This window comes from Ornithorhynchus anatinus, chromosome 4 (assembly GCF_004115215.2).
Source record: "Ornithorhynchus anatinus isolate Pmale09 chromosome 4, mOrnAna1.pri.v4, whole genome shotgun sequence".
NCBI classification, from domain to species: domain Eukaryota; kingdom Metazoa; phylum Chordata; class Mammalia; order Monotremata; family Ornithorhynchidae; genus Ornithorhynchus; species Ornithorhynchus anatinus.
In genome coordinates, this window is record NC_041731.1 from 10547559 (window position 1) to 10562151 (window position 14593).

The 14593-nt window shown below is 43.9% G+C and overlaps 1 protein-coding gene across 5 annotated transcripts in view; it reads right to left on the reverse strand.

Annotated features, from left to right (window-relative positions):
• LOC100076131 (cytochrome c oxidase assembly factor 1 homolog) overlaps positions 1-14593 on the reverse strand; it is a 63545-nt gene that overhangs the window by 22731 nt on the left and 26221 nt on the right. Inside the window, exon 3 of one of the 5 annotated variants that reach the window (XM_029064182.2) lies at positions 6107-6293. The exons of the other annotated variants lie outside the window; for them this stretch is intronic. The gene's annotated coding sequence lies outside the window, so the exon portion shown is untranslated. The remainder of the gene's footprint in view (positions 1-6106; positions 6294-14593) is intronic. 5 annotated transcript variants of the gene reach the window in all.

The window sequence follows — 14593 nt, forward strand, 5'->3', positions numbered from 1 at the left end:
AAAAAAAAATAGTGGTGGCTGGGGTTTCTAAATGGGAGGAGGCTCTGTGATTGCCACTGACCTAGAGATAGGAATTGACTGCTCAGCTTCCTCTCCAGGTGATGTCCCTCCCCACCCCCAATGCGGCTTCCCTCTGACAAGGCCCCTCTCCCCGCAGGGGTAGGGAAGGGGGAGTGCTTGAGCTGCTGCTACTGATGATTCAGACCTCACTTGGCATGGGATAACATGACCGGCCAATTTCTCCTCCCTCCACTCTTCCTCCGGCCTGGCTCAAGGAACAAACATTACAGAGATAAAAACTGGACAAATCAGTGACTAGAGGTCAAGGATGAAAAAAATCAATCCCCAGGTGAAAACAGTCTGACTTGAAAATTATGTGCTACCCTTGAATGTCCATTTTAATATACCTGAGGCACATTACCTACGAAGAGGGACACTTCCTTAAATATAAATTTGACTAAAACTCTTTTCCCCTTTCTTTACAAAATCCACCACTGGAAAGCACACACACAAAACTATCACTAACCATAAGACTGATTTTCAAAGAACTTAAAAGTATAAAGACACTCAGTACTGTCAGAACACATGCTTTTGGTACATGTTTTACCTTGAATGCTGTTGGTGAATTAAGGAACATTTGTCCAATAACATAAGCCTGCGTGGATACAGCGTGACAGTGTCGGAAGAAAGCACTTGTGTACAAGTGCACAGTGGACACAGTGAGCACTACAAATCGAATTTTCCTCAAGGTGGGGTTGGCTGAATTACAGCTTGCACAGAAACAGTAACTTCTTCACAAGGCACAATAGTACATATTTTCAATTTCTTGAAAAGATGACTTCCCATGTACCACACTAGCAGCACTGAGGACCAAATGATGTAGTGCATTGCTGTGTTCACTTACTTTATTCAGGGGACATTCCATCCTGTGTGGACATACCCCTACAAACACCAGGTCCAACTGGGCCCCTAAGTGTCTTAACAGATTCAGAGTCTGTGGTCCCAACAGACCCTCTGATCCAGAATAAGATCCACCAACACCCACCTTGGGTCTGCCCTAGCCCACTGGCCCCACAGAGAGTCTGTTGGAATATCCTGGTTAGAACTCGTACTTTCCAAACCAATCCAGTTCAGAAGAGGCTCCATGAGGTACAGGAATAGACTGAGGAAGCTCTGCTCGAGGTCTACTCGAGGAGAGCTTCCATTTCCTCTCAGAATAACAACCACCTTGCTCCCTCCTACCTCACCTCACTGCTCTCCCACAATTTAGCCTGCACATTTCGCTCCTCTATACCAACCTACTCTCTGTACCTCAATCTCATCTATCCCGTCACCAACCTCTTGCCCACATCCCACCTCTGGCTTGGCACACCAGCCCCCCCTTCATATCCGACAATTACTCTTTCCCGCTTCAAAAGCTTATGGAAGGCACATCTCCTCCCTAAGCCCTCATTTCCTCTTTTCCCACACCCTTCTGCATCATCTTGATCTGCTCCCTTTATTGACCCTTCCCCGAGCCCCACAGCATTTATGTTCATGTCTGTAATTTGTTTGGGTAAATATCTGTCTCCGCCTCTAAACCATAAGTTCGTTGTGGGCAGAGAACATTTCTACCAACTCTGTTATACTGTTATACCCTACTCTGCCAAGTGCTCAGTACAGTGAGAGCTTTGTACACAATAAGCACTCAATAAATAGAATTAACAGGAAGTTTTTGACTTTCTTCCAGGGCTCTAGGAATTCCCCAGGGCTCTAGGATTCTTCGAGAATTCTGCAGCCCTGGCCAATGAGAGTGGGTAGGGGGATATCCAGGATCTCTTACATTGTACTCTCCCAAGAGCCCAAAGAACAAGATTATTTGGAGCAGTCGCCACCATCTCTCCATCCACTAACCATCAACACCTTTCTTGCCTTTTTACTTTAAGCTGTTATGGGATTAGCTCAGCATAGCCTGCCAGGACATGGCTTAAACTAGGGAACAGATATTCAAACCTCAATGAAGTCACTCTGGCAAAAGTGCTTGGAAGTACCACTGCAGAGGAGAAAAGTCACAGTCTCCAGACTGTGAATTAGACAGGTTGGAAAATGTTATCCACACAAGGCAACAGGTGGCATACTGTAAGAACGTCAGAATATTACGAACTGAAAATTCACAGGCAAAGACTCAATCTGCTGCAGGACTTGGGAGAAGAGGTATAGAAAGAGAGATAACTTGGCTACCTCATGTTCCTGCCACAGAACTCTGGTTAACATAAAATATGCATTGAAAAATTTCTCAACTCTTTATACTAATGACATTATCACTTTTAGTCACCCAGTCCTGTCCTGTTTCCAATCTTGGGTCCTCCTGTTCTGTCAAGACTCTCACTCCAGATTCTGATTTGGCCGCTGCTAGCCAAGTTCTGGGTTTGCCATTCTGGAAAATTTTCAGCCCACACCTTCACTCCAATTCACCAATCCAATCCCACCAAAGTGGAAGACAAAGTCTCCTCAAAGACTGGACTGAGTTCTGCAAATTAACACCAGAATCAATGAAGAGACCCACTGTCAAACCCTTCTGGTTTAGGACAGCTTATGATTATGCCAGAAATCTCCCAACCACAGAGCAGCTCCTGCATTACAAAATGCATTACAACAAGCTGGCTCATTTTAGGATGATGATTTAAAGTGATCTTGAAAACCAAAAAGTTGTTGCTGCTGTGTTTCAAAAGATGACAGTTCATTCCTTCCAGTGAACTCTCATCTTTTGAAACACAGCAGCAACAACTTTTTGGTTTTCAAGATCACTTTAAATCATCATCCTAAGATGAGCCAGCTTCTTGTAATGCACATTCGGATTAACAAACACAAATCTAGGGTCCTCTAGGGTTTGTATTAAACGGGAACAGATTGAAGACCCAAATGGGATAGAGTGTCCTTTAAGTTTCACCAGGAGAGTTGAGTTTCAGAAGGAAACATTATTAAACTCCCTCTCAAGGATCGGGCACTGCATCTCTTCTGAAAGAAATAAAGAAGATAGTTGGAGCCCTGTTCCTGTCAGCGCTTCTAGAGAAAGGCCATTAATCTTTCCTAAAAATAACGAGCTTAAGTTGCTCCAAATAAAACAACTTTTAAAAATTAGCCCAACTGCAGACTTTCTTGATTTATAGTCTTAATCACTCCCGGGTCTCATCTTTATATAGATATTATAGCCACATTTCATCCTACAAAGGAAAAGACATTTCTGTCGCGTACAGTATGAGATTTTCTTTCATAGTCTCAGTCTGATTTGAGGAATGTTGAAGGGTGTGGGTAATGACTAATGCAGCTGAATATACCACAAGACTTCGGTGATGAATATTGCCTTTATTAGGTTAGTCATAAAAAGGGATATGGGAGGGAAAAGGAAGCATTATTCAGGGTCAAAACGTGCCCTCTTCGTCTCCATATGCACCCTTCTCCCTGACCTCCCACTTCCCCTCGTCTGAATTATGCATAATTGCCATACAGAGCTAAAATACTTTCAATACTAGAACTCCAAGTCTCCTAGTCTATTTTTAAAATGTTCAACAATTCCATGTTATCTTGATTATAAAGAACAATGAAATAGAATGGTTAGAGCAACAGAAACCTGCTATAGGGGAAATCAGTTTCAGTGTTTCGATCGTACAGATGGAAAAATATCGAGTCAAGGACATCGTACTGAATTTGGACTGAGCCAGGCGATTCCATTGTGATGAAGATTTTGCATTATAATTATTCCAGTCATGTTTGACCCCCCTCATGGTAATTTTAAGGCACACTTGGTAGAACCCTAGAAGACATCAGCAGGCAATCCTGATTGCTTATAGATCTCAATTCTAGGTGTCCTGTCCTTGTTCATTCATGCAGAAAGTGGTTATTAATGGTCAAAGAAGAGATTCCTAGAGGAAATGAAACTACACGGTAGGAACTCCTCATTTCAGAAAATGCAGAGTCCAACTCCTCCTCTTCCTGTTGTTTCCTGGGGATACGGCAAGCTGTTATAAAGCCCCCATCAGAAGAATGATTAGAGTCACGACGGCTGCCCTTGGGCTGGGTATATTTGTGGATGCCCATCCACAGTTGCTTCACTCCCAGTGAGTCCGTCACTCGAACTCGGACACCCTGAATTGCGGGTGATTGTGGGGGATGGCTCTCGGGAGACGATTCTCCCCTTGAGCCAGGTCAGCTTTGGCAGACAACTCGGACAAAGGTGAAGAATGGACCTTCCAGTGTTCCTTGTTAGGGAATGCACGTTCCTTGATGTGGAGGGAGGACTGGACTTACAGAACTGTTTGTATCTTGAGGTTCTTGGGGTGGGGGGGGGGGGTGAGGTGTTTCCAATCAGTTCACTGAATGTAATAAAACGGGCACCGTTTTCATATTAAAACACCATTTTTGACCCGCCTTGCTACCGCACAAAATAACTGGCTTATTAAAAAAGGGATACAGTGTTTGAATTCGCCCTTGAGAGAAAGCTCAGCTTCTCTTTCACTAACCACAAATAGGTTACAAATAGGGAGTTAAGCTGGAAAAATTGTATCTGGACTTGAAAGAACACTTAAAAGAGGGCTTGGAATCAGCTGTGTATTTGAATTTTGAACACAAAAGTGATGCTCTGGAGAGGCTGTCGGTTGCACTTTCGTGTTCTAAATTCGAATACATGGCTGATCCAAAGTCATGTTTTAAGAGTTCACCTGAGTCCAGGTAAAAATTTTCCAGCTTGTTAAAGCTGTCTATTAGGCCTGATTGACTTTGAGTGCTGTATCTTTCCATCCCAGACCAGCACTGTGAAGACCTCAAATGCTCCCAGAATATCCTTCTTTAAAATCCCAAGAAGCCCCCTCCATGTTAAACTCCATCCTGGCAACAGTTATGCCTCTTCCAAGCTTCTGCGTTTCTCACTAGCCTCTCTGACTCCATCTTCTCCCCCTAAAGTCAATATTTCACACTACTGCGCAGAACTCCTTCTCAAAGCACGCATTCCTCCACTCTTGGGAAACCTACAATGGTTACCTGATTCAATCAAGCAGAAATAGAAACTGCTCATCTTTGATCTCAAAGCTCTCCGCCAGCCATTTTCTTGGCTCTCTTCACTCGCTCTGCCCCAGTTTACACTCTTGGCTTCTCCCGAGTTCTAGTTCTAAATGCACCTCGTTCTCAACTCTCCCGCTTCCCCCATCCCCAGCACAAATCCTTTAACCCACAGCTCTCCCACTACTCAAAGCTCTGCTCCTCCTCCTCTTCCAGGTAGCCTTCCCCAATTAATTCTCAACATCTCATCAATTGAACACCCATCCTTACCACTTGTGAATTTTATTCTTATTCTTTGCACTCATGAGAGTTTGTATGTTTTCTAATATATTTCTGATCATTCAGTTATTTGTTCAGCTGTTTCATCCTGTGTTGTGTTGCTTCCTGCTTTATCCTTAGTTTCCCCCATCTCCAATTTTATTATCTGCAAATAATATTCACCTGTTTTGCCCTCCACATTAAATTCTACTTTCCTTGATGGCCAGAAATTAACATCTGCTAGTGTGATACTCTCCCAAGTGCTAAATTCAATGCCTGCCATTCAGGAGGAGCTCAATAAATGTACACGCAATGCTAAACGAGAGACTATTTGGAGGAGAGACCTGAGTTGAGAATGATCCTGACAATCAACAATATGCATGCTCCTAGAAGTACCAGATTAAGAAATGCTTCTCAATGTTGTTTGCTCCCAATTAGATATTGGAGACAAAAATAATAAGAGATGACATGCTAGCACCAAAAACTGCATCTCCACTCTTTCTTCTGTTTATCATATCACCACAAGTTAAGGCAGGCGGGAAGATGTCATAAAAGGCTCCCTCCTCAATATCTTCAGGCTCCCAAAACCCCACATACCCACACGTTTCTCATGCCTGTGAGTTCCACATGCTCCCCTTTTGGTGCTTGGTCAAAGGGACAATTGTCTCACACCAAGGAGAGAGAAGGAAATGTCAATGCCATGACTGGTACGGTGCTAAACCTTTCTCTTCTCTCCCACTGTCCTAGTTTGGATGGGCGATTAAGGAAAACTGGAACCAGAAGGAAGATTTTTTTTAAATAAAAGTATATCAACCTTAATTAGGTCCATTGACAGAGTCAAATCAGACTTTCATTTTTTTTAAATTAAAACAATGCCCCGAATTGGAACGCTCCCACAGCCGTTGGGTCAGAGAACGAGTAGGTGGACCAAATTGGCTGGTCGGCAGGTTCTCAGAGGAAGAGCTCTGGCCAGGTGACTCCTGGTGTGGGTGGATGATGAGCTGGAAGAAAAAGAGGTGGGGCAGGAAGAGAGACAAGAACAGTGAATCAGCAACAGCCTGTGGTTCACCAGGCTATTGATTATCCATGAATGAACTCCCTGATAATTGCTCCCTTTATTTCCCACTGACAGCAACCAGCCATCCATCTGGTTGTGAGCCCTGCTTTGTTTCTAACAAGAGTGGATGTTAAGGTATAATCTCCATTCGCGGTTAAGGCGGCAAGCCTGAGGAAAACGATACCGGACCGTGATTCATCAAAGTTTGACCGGTCATCTGGGGCAACCTGCAGATTGAAACTGACCTAGTAGGCATTTAAAAAGAGATTTTATAACTTCAAAGAAAAGGGGAGGGGAGCAGAAATCAGAATCTGTTCTGTCTTAATAATAATGATTATGGGATTTAAGGGCTTATTAGGTGCCAGGCTGCACTTTGCTAAACACTGGGGTAGAGACGAGATTCTCAGATTGCGCTATTGCCTGTCTCACTTATCTAAAGAGGTAGGGAAAGCAGGTATTTTATCCCCATTTTACAGAGGAGGAAATTGAAGCAAAAGAGAGGTTACGTTAATTGCCCAAGGTAACACATTAGGCTAGTGGCAGAACTGGACCAGAATCCGCATGTCCTGCGTCACACGCCTATGCTCCTGGACCACACTGCTCTTCAGATTAAATGAGAGGGTAGATTGAGATGTGCAGTCGTGGGCTGGGAATATGTGTGTTTAATGTTGTACTGTACTCTCAGCACTTACCACCGTGCTCAGTACGTAGTAAGTATTCAATAAATACAACTGAATAATTAATGATTCTCGCCTCTGAACAGCACCGAGAGCTTCAGAAGCATACAACTTCAGCGTTCTTTACCAGTCTTCTACATCCCTGTCAATATTTTACAATTTCCTATAATTTATTCTCATCGGCAAATTCCGCCAGTGACCGACTTGCCAGAGAGGCCGAAATCCCACCGCCTGATTACGGAAGACATTACCACACTGGAGAAGCCTAGGGGACTTCAAGCTTTTCCTGGGTCCTTCTCATTACTCCTTCAATGCCTACATTTAGTTTGTTCATGAATAGCCTTCCTTAAAATACCAACAGAGAGACAGTGAGATCATTTCCACTCGAAGGCCAAAAACAGGCCAAAAGACACGTCTAAGAATGTATTCACCCCTTGTTGGTGCTAGGACAGAAGCACGCTTGGAAGTTACTGCTAAACTCATTCTGCTCATCTAGGGGGCGGGGGAAAAAGGCAGGGTACGGGGCAAGTCAGTACAAGGTCCAAGGGTTTTACTCTAGGAAAGGAATTTTTATTCAGAACCAGTTCAGGACTAATCTACAGTGTCAATATTATGCTAGTGGGGATCAGGCTTCTGAGAGAACGTAACTATGAATCGTAAAGAGAAATGGACTGAGGAGAGGACACAGGGAGAGAAAGGAAGAACCAGCAAGCAATAGGAAATACCAAATAGATCTGAGTGCGAAAGGGGTGGGTAGGGGTGAGCAGACCAACATATCGTCCAGACTCATTGTGAAGAGATCATCTTAAGGTCACATCCCCTCAGAGAGGTCTTCCCCGATTAAGCTCTCTTTTCCCGGGTTTGCTCTCTCTTCTGCGTCATCTACGCACTTGGATTTGTGCCCTCTGGGCATATGATAATCACCCCACAGCACTCAGGTACGCACCTTTAAATTATATATTATAAATTATTTATTTATATCGTCTGTCTCCCCTTCTAGACTGTAAGCTTATGGGCACGGAACGTGTCTGTTAATCCTGTTGTACTCTCGCAAGTGCTTAGTACAGTGCTCTGCACAAAGCAAGTGCTCAATAAATACCATTGATTGATCTTGAATGGATACTAGCGATTCTGGCCCCCTCCCAAGAATAGGTGGCAGATGTGGCGTCGAACAATTCAGGTGGGCCTTGGTCCCGGGGAAGTCCAGAAACATGAAGTGGGCAGTGGTTCCTGGCACGTAACGCAGCCTTCGGCCTGGCAGTGCCGACACCATATTCTGGCCCAGCAGGTCACAGGCCACAAGTAGGAGACCCTGCACCTAAGAACATCTTGATTCACAGAGGAGCCTCTGAAAGGAGAGGTGAAGGGGCTTGGGCTACATTCTCTCCCTCGCTCCCATGATGTTCTCATGACTGGGTCTGTCATGTAGAAAAGTTTCTTCATGGAGCTCCAAATGGACGGTCTGACAGGAGACCCTATGCTCTGTCGCTTAGGAGAGACCTTTGGCAGCGGGGAAGATTTAGGTGTGGCCAGATTGGGAACAACAAGAGACCACTGGGGTATCTGGGGAGAGGGAGGGAGAACAAACTAACCTGATTCAGGAAAGAAGATATGAGGGAAAAGACGGGGGACATTTTTCATTCACAACAAAAAAAAGAGTGAAGCGGGTGGGGAACTGAAAGACTGGTTTGAGTCCGAGTGGTGCCTGTCTGAGAGGAGAGGTCATCTATCTACAAAGAATAAATTATTATTAGTAGTAGTAATCATAATAATAATAAAGTCATGTTCCATTGGCTCCAGCCAGCTGAGAGGTTGGAAGAGATCCAGAGTTCAGGCTGAGACACAGCTCAAGCAAGCCATGGTCTGTGCTGTTGACTATTCGCTTTTTGAGAAACTACTGGCTGCTTCTATCAGTCTGTCATTCTTCAATCAGTCAGTAGTATTTACTGAGGGCATACTGTAAAAAGCACTGTACTAAGCTGTTGGGAGAGTACAATGTGACAGAGTTGGAAGACAAAACCTATAGTTTTTAACTTATAGTCCATAAAACCAGCCATGTCGATTTATAACATTTTCAAAACAAATGTTTTTCTCAAAAAGTAGTAATGTGGCATCTGTTCACACACACACAAAAATCAACAGGAGTCCACACAAATAACTGTGTTCTACAAAGGCTTCCGGGTGAATTTTGTTTTAATGGTATTTGTTAAGTGTTCACTCTATGCCAGGCACTGTACTAAGCACTGGGGTAAATACAACATAATCGGATTGGATACAGCTCCTGTCTCACATAGGGCTCACATTCTTTAACCCCATTTTACAGATGCGGTAACTGAGGCACAGAGAAGTGAGGTGGCTTGCCCAAGGTCACACAGCAGACAAGTGGCAGATCCGCATTAGAACCCAGGTCCTCTTTCCACATGCTCTTTCCACACGCTGCTTCTTGTATGAGGAAGGCAAATGGATTATTTAATTGCGGTCAAAGAAAAATAGCCAATAAAAGGTTCCTGTAGTTTTCCTTTCTGAAGCTCAAAACTTGTACTTTGGGTCCTCTTTTTAGGTCCATCTTAGGTAGCTTTCCCCAGATGGGGATGAGAAACAATATTTGAGCAAGTTGAGGATTTGGACATATTTTGCAGTAGGTGCCAAAGCCCCGCTTTCCTAGCATTGGGCAATACCACTCCCAACATTCTCAATCGAATCCACTCAACTTCAAAAAATAGAGGGCAGGCAGTGCCATATCAAGGTTAAAATAGCCAAAATGTCAACATGAGACAAGAAGGAAGAATGTAAGCCTGGGAAGTTACCCGACTTGTTTTTCTGGAGGGCTCACCGCCTAGAAAGTGGAGAGTTTAATCTCAGACAGAATTTATGAGAAATGAGGCTCTTATAAATCAACAGGGTGGCATAAATCACCCTTACTAATGTCAACTTCCTTCAATAGAGCTGTTACGGTTTCCAGCAATCTGACTTCCATTCCCTTTTACATCTAAGCATCTCTTCCCTTGGCAACTTTCCGCCTGGGCTCTTGCTCCATTTAAAGAAAGCTCTATCTTCGTCCTGAGGGTAAATGGATAATCATAACCTAGAATATGCTGCTTTCACCTTGAGCTCTTCTTCAGAGTCCCTGAAGACAGAACAAGAAATGGACTTGGGAGGTTTAAGTTAAAGGTTATTTAGGGATGGGCCGGAATGGGTTCTCAAAGGAGGTCTGGGAATCTCCTTCCTTGGGCATGTGGAAAAAGGGAATCCGTTTAGTTTCCCAATTTCCAATCTAATTTGTTCTGCCATGAACATTCACTAACTCTTTTCTTCCTCAATCGCATTTGTTGAGCAAGTACTGTGCATGGAGCACCATCTAGAGAAGCAGCATGGCTCAGTGGAAAGAGCACGCGCTTGGGAGTCAGAGGTCATGGGTTCGAATTCCTGCTCTGCCACTTGTCAGCTGTGTGACTGTGGGCAAGTCACTTAACTTCTCTGTGCCTCAGTTAACTCATCTGTAAAATGGGGATTAAGACTGTGAGCCTCACGTGGGACTACCTAATTACCCTGTATCAGTAGAAAGAGCCTGGGCTTCGGAGTCAGAGGTCATGAGTTCGACTCCCGGCTCTGCCACTTGTCAGCTGTGTGACTGTGGGCAAGTCACTTCACTTCTCTGTGCCTCAGTTACCTCATCTGTAAAATGGGGATTAAGTGTGAGCCTCACGTGGGACAACCTGATTACCCTGCATCTACCCCGGCGCTTAGAACAGTGCTCTGCACATAGTAAGCGCTTAACAAATACCAACATTATTAACCCAGTGCTTAGAACAGTGCTCTGCACATAGTAAGCGCTTAACAAATACCAACATTATTATTATTATCTAGACACTTGGGGATAAAAAATAAAAGACATGGTCTCCACTTTAGCTCGTAAGTTCACTGTAAGCAGGAAATGTGTATATTATATTGTTATACTGTACTCTCCCAAGTGCTTAGTACAGTGTTGTGCACACAGTAAGTGCTCAGTAAATACACTGACTGACTTGAGAAGCTCTCTCTCAGAGGAGGCAGGCAGACAGGCACCAACTGCCTTAGGAATAGTAATGGTGTAACATGATTAAGACAAGAAAAAGCAGATGGATGAAAAACAGAATTTTCCCACTAAAATGGAGTAATAAAAACTACAGTGTAAGAATTAGGTATCTAAGTTGGTTACATAATTAGAAGGGAAGGCCTCATTCACTGTGAATGTTCAGATCTGGGTGATTCTATCTGAAAAGTTTTATGACATGGGAAGAAACAAACATGAGGGGAGAAGAAAAGGCAGCAAAAGCAGAAAACTGGAAGCCTCTGATCTCTAATTTCTGGTTTGCTTTCCGAATGTTGCACAGCACTTCTTCTCACTCTTCGAATCTCCAGATTGGTTTTATGTTAGTCCTTAGTCCTACTTCTCCTTCCATGAAGTTACAAGGTGCAGCACAAATCCAGTGATTGGCAGCTGCTGACTCCACAGTGGTTTTCTTTTCCTCAATCTCCTTGCACTGCTGACACTTACATCCATCAATCAATCCTATTTATTGAGTGCATGTTTGCAGAGCCCTCGACGCAGCACTTGCGAGAATACAACGTAACAGAATTGGTAGACTCATTCCCTGCCCACAACGGGGTTACAGTTAAGAGGACAACAGTACTTTCTGAGAGCTGCCAAAAAGTGGTAGAATTGCTTCTTTGGGTAGTGATTCAGTGAAATCGAGAAATACATGAGCCACCACATCTTTCTCTGAGGGAATACAGAGTTACAAAGACCAGGCCTAAAAACTGCTTTTCCTTGGAGGCGGGGATAGTGAGATAAAAAATCAAAATAAATGGTGGTTATTTGTTAAACGCTTACTCCGTGCAAAGCACTGTTCTAAGCGCTGGGGGGTACAAGGAGATCAGGTTGTCCCACGTGAGGCACACGGTTTTAATCCCCATTTTACAGATGAGGTAACTGAGGCACAGAGAAGTTAAGTGACTTGCCCAAAGTCACACAGCAGGCAAGCGGCAGAGCCGGGATTCGAACCCATGAACTCTGACTCCCAAGCCCGGGCTCTTTCCACTGTGCCACGCTGCTTCTCTCCCTATCCTGGAGGAGGCTGGCTAGAGTCTAAACTCCTCGTATTCTGCTCAAATTTTCTCCTCTACCCTTGACTCCTTTCCCAACAAGACAACATTAGCATCTTCCCAGTCTCAAGTCCATAATCACATCATTATCCTTTACTCCTTTCTCTCTTTTAACCCCCAACATTTAATTTGTCACCAAATGCTGTCGGTTCCTTTTTTTTTAATGGTATCTGTAAGGCACTTACAATGTGTCAAACACTGCTCTGGTCACTAGGGTAGATACGAGTTAATGAAATTGGATGCAGTCCCTGTCCCACATGGTGCTTGCAGTCAGTTCTAACTCAGTTCTAATCCTGGCTCTGCCAGCAGTCTGCTGTGTAAATTTGGGCAAATCACTTCCCTTCGCTGTGCCTTAGTTTCCTCCTCTGTTAAACGGCGATTCAATACCTAGTCTCCTTCCCCATTAGAAAGTGAGCCCCACGTCGGACAGTGGCCGTAACCAACTCGATTATCTCGAACATACCCTAGCGCTTAGTACAGTGCTTGGCACGCAGTAAGTGTGTAACAAATGCCACCATCACCAAAAACCACAGAAAGTGAGCAGTTCCATCAACATCATTTATAGGTTCCGTTCTATTTCAAGTGGCAAAGAAATGGTACAATCAATGGAACTCTATCACTCTGCTAATATTGAAGCCACACTTACTTAAATTTGACTTTGCTGGTAGGGTGTGAAAAAGAACAGATGAGAATAGCACAAGCAGCTGCTGTGCGGTGAACTGAAGTGGGATAGCCAAAAGCAAAAGGGACCGAGGAAACATCTGAACGATGCAGGAAATCAGACCGCATGAAATATGGCATCATAGCTGGCAGACCAGAGACAACTGGAGCGGACAGACCGGCCAGGCACTTTGCAATGAAGAAAGGAACCATTATTCTTATTATATTAATATAATAATAATGCCATTTGTTAAGCACTTACTGTGTGCCTGGCACTGTACTAAGTGCTGGGGTGGGTACAAGGTAATTAGGTTGGACACAGTCCCTGCCCCATATTGGGCTCACAGTCTTAATCCCCATTTTACAGATGAGGGAACTGAGGCGGGGGAAATGAAGTAACTTGCTCAAGGTCACACAGCAGACAAGTGGCAGAGCCGGGATAAGACCCCGGTCCTTCTGACTCCCAGGCCTGTGCTCTATCCATTAGACCACGGTCGCCTCACTTGCCAGTTCTTTTCTAATAGAAGCTTCAAGAGATAACGACACAAAAGCCAGAACAGTGTTAGGCACTGCAAAACTAAGCATGACAACATGACAAAAGACAATCTTTGTGTGTTCAGCCCCATCAATTTTGACTATGAAGGATCACTATACCCTCAAGGCCTACATCCATTTAAATATTTATACGTTACAACTATGAAAGCCACACAATACCCCACCTCTCTATTTTTGTGAGTCCTGATATACAATGGAAATATCATAGAGGAAACAATGCACTGAGTCAGTATTAGTGAGCCTTCATGTTTACAGTTGACCCTCAGTGATAAGCAGCTCAGCCCGACAGACCACCTATGGAGTTTGGGAGCGGAAAGGGAAAAAAAAGTTTAAAGGTAATCAAGACCTTGTAAAACTTCATCAGAAATAAGAAAGATACCACGGCCTAGTGGAAAGAGCTCGGGTCCGTGAATCAGAAGACTTGGGTTCTAATCCCAGCTCCGACACTCGTCTGCTGTGACCTTGGGCAACTCATTTCACTTCTCCCTGCCTCAGTTGCCTCATCGTAAAATGGGGATTAAGATGATGTGGGACAGGGACTGTGTCCAACCCGATCAGCTTGTATCCACCCCAGCGCTTAGTATAGTGCTTGGAACATAATAAGCGCTTAAATACCACTAAAAAAACAGATACTGTGATCTATTTAGCAAACTTAGCAGGATGGACATAACAAGACTCCATCGCCTCACAAAAGTGTGGCCGCAATTGCCAGGGGTTGGCTGAGAACTACAGAGAGGAAAGACGATCCCACATGAGCCACTACTGGGCTTCATGGTTTGACACTCCATTTAGACACTCATTCAGCACTGCTCTGCAAAGTTGCAACTTTTCCATTTAAATAACAATAAGCTATTCAGTCATAAACATCTGTCACACAAATACACTGCCACAGGCCAGGGCCTGCGAAATGGAAAACACAATTTCAGGCCTACTTGAAAATGAGTACTAAGCCTCATGAACTTTTATTTTTAATCACTGGTGAGTTCAACTGACTAATGGGAAAGCAGGATGATTATTTTTCCATTTAGAAACCTTTTGTTTCTGGATGGAAAGTGCAGTCACGTAAGGAGTGTTCTTTTTTTTTTTAACCTCTTTTGTCATCAAGATCAGAAAGCACCTGTGGCCTCCACTTCATGAAAACATTTCCATTAAGAGAACTGGAGAGTAATCCAACTAATTTGGATAGTGCTTGGATGCATAACCGCAC